This window comes from Chamaea fasciata, unplaced genomic scaffold, assembly GCF_029207755.1.
Source record: "Chamaea fasciata isolate MVZ Bird 193981 ecotype frontalis unplaced genomic scaffold, bChaFas1.0.hap1 SCAF_254, whole genome shotgun sequence".
NCBI classification, from domain to species: Eukaryota; Metazoa; Chordata; class Aves; order Passeriformes; family Sylviidae; genus Chamaea; species Chamaea fasciata.
This window is the reverse complement of record NW_027094339.1, coordinates 83,955-89,917: the sequence shown is the minus strand read 5'-3', so window position 1 is coordinate 89,917 and position 5,963 is coordinate 83,955. Positions and strand designations below refer to the sequence as shown.

The 5,963-nt window shown below is 49.7% G+C and overlaps 1 long non-coding RNA gene across 1 annotated transcript; it reads left to right on the top strand.

Moving 5' to 3' along the window:
• Positions 1-983: 983 nt before the first annotated feature.
• LOC136305046 (uncharacterized) lies at positions 984-4,313 on the top strand. The gene is made up of 7 exons (XR_010724989.1): positions 984-1,361; positions 1,440-1,481; positions 1,572-1,711; positions 1,820-1,898; positions 1,976-3,073; positions 3,686-3,908; positions 4,070-4,313. It is a non-coding gene; the product is annotated as an uncharacterized lncRNA (long non-coding RNA).
• The last annotated feature ends 1,650 nt before the right edge of the window (positions 4,314-5,963 follow it).

The window sequence follows — 5,963 nt, the reverse complement described above, 5'->3', positions numbered from 1 at the left end:
GGGGCCGAGTCCACAGGGTTGAGGTTCACCGGGGATGTCCACCCTGCGTTCCTGTCCTGCTCTAACCGGGGATGCTCACACCCCTAATGGAGGCCACGGTGGGTGGGCTCGGTGCCAGTAATGCCTCTAAGGCTTTGGCGCTGCGAGCGTCAGCCTCCGAGCTCAGCTGAAGCACACACGGGGCCCGAGGACCCGGTCCTGCTTAAGAGACGGTGAATAGCAGAGCTGCTGGTTTTTGGCTGATGTGCAGCTAAGATTATGCTTTGATGTTTGGTTTTCTTTATTGTAGCTGACTAGGAGACAGCAGCCCAGCGACAGCAGGAATTTCCCTGAGGGAGAGGCGGCCTTCTTTAGCACCCAGCGTGGATTCACCTTCCCAGACGTCTGAGAGATAAGTGGAGGGCTCGGAACTAGGGAGGGGATGAAAGCAGGGTGCCAGGGCAGGGGTCACCGGGAGGGATTTTTTCAGTTGGGTTTGGAGATGGGGATGTCCCAGATGTGACCCCTTAGGCTACATGAAGGGAAAGTCTCATTCTGAATCACAGGGCTGAGGTGTGCAGGGCAGAGCAGTCCCAGGGTGTGTTGTGTCTCTTATGCACTCTGTGTCTTTTGGGTGTCTTGTCTTTTCCTTTAGTCCTTTCAGGGGCCTGTCAAAACCTCTGGCATCAGTCTTAGCATTTCTGATCTCTGTGCTCCTCAGCCAGGTGCCTTTGTCTCAGCTGCTTGGACACTCATCAGAATCCATCTCTTCACAAGCATCCAGTCCGATGCCTTTTCAGGTCTTGTTCTGAGCTGTACTGACAGCCGTGCACCGCCCTGATCCATTCCGGCGGGTTAGGTCTTGTGAGAATGCAAAGGCAGGTAGAGGATTCTGACCGTAGGATTCTCGGGCATCCATCTTTGCGTTTCTTGGGATAAGTCATCCCGATGGCATCTTGTTCCTGCAGGGTTCTCTGAGCCTGGCCAGCTCACCTTCCATCTTACCTAGGTCATCTCATTCTGAGTTCTCTGGACCCTCAGGGTCATTCTTCTTGCCCAGAGTTTTCTGTCCCTGTTGTGTCCCCTCGTTTTTCCTGTGCTGTGTCATGGGTGTTGGTGTGTGTTTGGCTGGGAGCTGCTCTGCCTTGCTGCTCAGTCTGGGTGTAGAAGTAATAGGATGAGTCCCGGGGACTTGCATTTTGTGATGTGGGGATGTGGGGTGTAGTTAGACTGTCGAGGGTATTCCTAGATTGGCACAAGATGTGTGGAGCTGTCAAGGTATCCTGCAGCACTCTGACTTTTGTCCCAACTTTCTTTCAGATGCAGAGAGATGAAATCCGTGGCAGAGCCCCCCATCCTGGGTGAGGGGCTCCCCTGAGAAGGTCAGTCCCTGTTTGTGTTTGCAGGGGAGGTGTAAATGGTGGCTGTGTTACATCTCTGTTCTTTGTCTTTATTTTTAGGTGGTAAAGCCGGATCTCAGCAGTCAAGCTGACGTGGGCGAGGTGAGCAGCGATGGGTGGACAGAAGCAGTTGCTATTGTTCAAGCCTCACTCGCTGGTGCAACTCTAAGCCTCCGTTCTTGTGTGTTTTAGGGAGTCCACTCGCAGGAGGCCGAGCTCCCCTCTCACCAACCGGACGACAGACCCGGGTCACCTCACCCGTGAGCCCTCCGGGAGCATTCCAGGAGTCTGTGATGGAGCCTTGATCTTCTCCTTGTGAAGGCCCCATCCAGGTAGGCTTGGATAACGGGCGAGGAGTTGAGGTGAGTCAGGGAGGAGAAGGAGGGATGGTCCCCTCAAGTTCCAGCGCTGCCACGTCACCTTGTCTGCTCTTTACCCAGGCAGACCCTGCGACGCCGGCGTTGGCCTCTGAGCGCAGCTGAAGCACGGGGCCGAGGACACAGGCAAGCTTAGGAGACAGTGAGTAGCAGAATTGCTGGTTTCTGGCTGATGTGCTGCTAAGATTATGCTTTGATGTTTGGTTTTCTTTATTGTAGCTGTGTAGGAGACAACAGCCCAGCAGCAGCAGGAATTTCCCTGAGGGAGAGGCGGCCTTCTTTGCCACCCAGCGTGGATTCACCTCCCTAGACGTCCGAGAGATAAGTGGAGGGCTCGGAGCCAGGGAGGGCTTGAAAGCGGGGTGTGGGATCAGGGGCCAGTGGGAGGGATTTTTTGAGTCATTTTTGGTGACAGGGATGTCCAAGATGTGACCCCTTAGGCTACATCAAGGGAAGGTCTTATTCTGGATCACAGTGCCGAGGTGTGCAGGGCAGAGCAGTCCTGGTGTGTGTTGTGTCACTTGTCTGTTGTGCTCTCTGTCCTTTGGGTGTCTTGTGTGTGCTGTCTTTTCACTTAGCCCTTTGAGGGGCCTATCAAAACCCCTGGCATCAGTCTTAGCATTTCTGATCTCTGTGCTCCTCAGCCAGGTGCCTTTGTCTCAGCTGCTCGGACACTCATCAGAATCCATCTCTCTTCACAAGCATCCAGTCCGATGCCTTTTCAGGTCTTGTTCTGAGCTGTATTGACAGCCGTGCACCGCCCTGATCCATTCGGCGGGTTAGGTCTTGTGAGAATGCAAAGGCAGGTAGAGGATTCTGACTGTAGGATTCTTGGGCATCCATCTCTGCATTTCTTGGGATAAGTCATCCCGATGGCATCTTGTTCCTGCAGGGTTCTCTGAGCCTGGCCAGCTCACCTTCCATCTTACCTAGGTCATCTCATTCCGAGTTCTCTGGACCCTCAGGGTCATTCTTCTTGCCCAGAGTTTTCTGTCCCTGTTGTGTCCCCTCGTTTGTCCTGTGCTGTGTCACGGGTGTTGGTGTGTGTTTGGCCGGGAGCTGCTCTGCCTTGCTGCTTAGTCTGGGTGTAGGGGTACGAGGGTAATAGTGCCGGGGGCTTGAAATTTGTGATGTGGGGTGTAGTTAGACTGTCGAGGGTATTCCTAGATTGCCACAAGATGTGTGGAGCTGTCAAGGTATCCTGCAGCACTCTGACTTTTGTCCCAACTTTCTTTCAGATGCAGAGGGATGAAATCCGTGGCAGAGCCCCCTATCCTGGGTGAGGGGCTCCCCTGAGAAGATCGATCGCTATTCAAGGTGAGAGTCACATATTTCACATTTTTTGGCACTCCAGTGCAGGCCACCTGCATTTACAGCTTGAAACAAGTGAGTCCCTTAGTAACCCCCCTGGGCAGCAGCTGGAGCCTGCTCCGGGCTGGGCTGAGGGAGCAAACACTTGTGGCTGACACAGCTCCACACTGGGGGTACTTGGGAAAACACCTGCCTTGTCCTGGATTTTTTTTTTTTTGAGCTTTTTACACGGTTTTAATCATCACCTTGGTAAAAATAAATGGTAAGGACTGAAAACATGAGAGGCTGGCAGGTTATGCTCATGAATGAGAACTTTTTTTTTAAATAACTGTGCGGCCTATATCTTAATTTTGAGACTCTCTTTTTTGGCTGACTTTACTGTAAAAAATCTAATTTTAATTTAGCTGCCTCAATAATGTTTTTATTGTACAAATATGTTCTAGCGGCAGGAGCTTAAAGTAGTAACACCAACATGCCACCTCTGGAATAAATCCCTGCGTCTCCTCAGACCTGCTGGTTTGCAGTAGAGTTTGGGCACCTTTCGCTGCAGCTGTGGTTCTTAATAACTGGAAGTCCATGGATTGCTGGGCGATTCCCATAAGTTCTCCTATTTTGTAGGAGCTGCACGGTGAGGTCAGCATTCTGAGGGAGGCCCTGGCACAGCTGCCAAGGGCAAGGAACGTGGAGCATCCCGGGGCTTCTCCCACCCGAGTTTCTCCCGGAGCGTGCTGCGTGTCGTGCCGGATGTTTAACCCGGGTTTGGGGTGTTCTCCTGCAGTCCCAGCTCTGACTGCTGCCCCCGAGCCCCGGCCTTGCTCGGTCCCAGCACTGAACCTGGCAGGTGGGTGTGCTTTTCCAGCCCTTTAATCCCACGGGCAATCCCAGATTCCCAGAGCTCCCCGAGGCACAGCCTGGCCTCCCTCCCTGGGAGCTGCATTTCAGTCTGCCTGGACCAAGGCCATCCTGTTTGAGACTTTATTCCTGTTGCTTTTCCTCTTGCAGGTAGTTGGCGAAAAGGAGAGAGCCAGTAGGAAGTGAAGCCACTGGAAGGCCTTATCCCAGTCCAAGGTTCCCACTTTTCTTTCTGACTCCTGGATAATTGCCTGGCCATAACTGGACAGAGACTGTCAGTTTGATTTCCTGCCTTTTCCAATAAATCCTTGCTTTCAGCTGGAGTGTATTCCTGGTGTCATCCCCCTCCTTGTCCGTGGATGTGTAAATAAAATTCCTGACTTGCCGAGTCCAATTTTGTTATTGCAGGAAGTGTGGTGCTTTTGTTCCACTGAAACTTCCCAACTCTGCTGAGAGTTTCCGATGTCAAATACAAGTAAGATTCGAGTTTCTTTGCATTGTTACTCCCACAAAACACCGATCATTCTTGGATAGGAGTAGCTGGACCTGTTGAATTTCCACTTCCCTTTAAAATTAGAGCAGAGGAAGCAGATTTAAATTTGTTCCATGAACTTCCACCAACTTGATGACTGTTCCAAAAGTTTGCAGTGTTAGAAATGCCTAAGCTTGTTTTCCAGGCAAGCTGGGATTTAGATGTTATTTCTTCCTTTTATTTGATGTTTTTTCTCTCTCTGATTCTAGTAAGAGAATATTTTTTTTTTTTCCAGTTTTCCATCCTAATTGGAGTTTTTGTACATTGTAGGGCACATTTCCAAGGAAATTTACCAAATTCATGTTGGTAAAGCAGGAGCTATTCAGCACCATGCTGCCACTTTTTTCCTTTCAACCCCTTAACAGGTCTCATTCTACCCATACACAGTATTACCAGCAATAACTTGGTGTCGAGTTGTATTTCAGAGGTAGCAATAAAACAAAGTTGACATTTTATTTTGTGCCTCTCTGAACCTCTTTGTTTATTAACAAAGAACTCCAAAACAAAGCAAACAGAAAAACAAAAACCAAAACAAAAGCCGCTACAAACACTGCCCCCCAAGAAAAAACAATGACAGAGAAAACATACCAACATTATTAAATAAAAATTAAATCTTTACCCCTTAGAAAACGAGGCTAATTTAATTTTAATTCATTGTGGTTCTGATGTGTTAGGTAAATGAATTCATATAGTTTAAAAAATAAACAAGTCAACACAAATTAAATAAATACAAAAATAGAAAAATATAAGTAACAAAAATAGAAATATAAAATACAGTTTTAAGGGGTGAGAAAATCTCTAGAAAAGCTAAAGCTTTTACAGTATCCCCTAAATAGGTGGTACTCTCTTAACTGCTGCAGAGCGTTGAAACAAGCCTAGAGAAACTTCAGTGTGCACCAAAAGCAGCTGCTGCTATAGGAAACCGGTGTTGTTTTAAGACCTCCCCCTCCCAAGTTCCTTGCACTTTGTGTTCACAGAGAAGTCACACGAGTCCTGATATATTTTTCCTTTCTTCAAGGATGATGACAACAAGAAAAGTCAACTCTTTAATTTTTGCTTATCCCTAGCAAGCAAAGCCCGGTGCCCCAGTGTGTCGGTGCAAACAGTGAAATGTCTGCAGCAAGTTCCCTCTGCCCCGCCCTCACCCTCGGGCTGGCAGCAGCTGCAGGCGTGAGCTGTTAGGATAACGAGGGGACAGAGCAGCCGCAGGCGTGAGCTGTAAAGGATAATGAGGGGCAGGTGGCTCCTGCCCGAGCTGCTTACGCGGGGAGCCTCAGCTCACTCTAGCGTGGAGCTGCCGGAGGGAGCAGCTTCTGCGAGGCTCTCTGGAGTGTCTTACGGGATGATGGCGAGCTCGTCTTACAGAGTTTGGGGGAACCCTCGGATATGGAGTATTGCTTCAGGAGATGCCGAGGGACAAACCTTTGTGCCGGGCAGCAGGAGCAGGTGAGCCGGTGTGGATTTGTAGGGGGGACTTTTCTCCTTTTCCCTTTCAATTTTGTCTTCCCAATC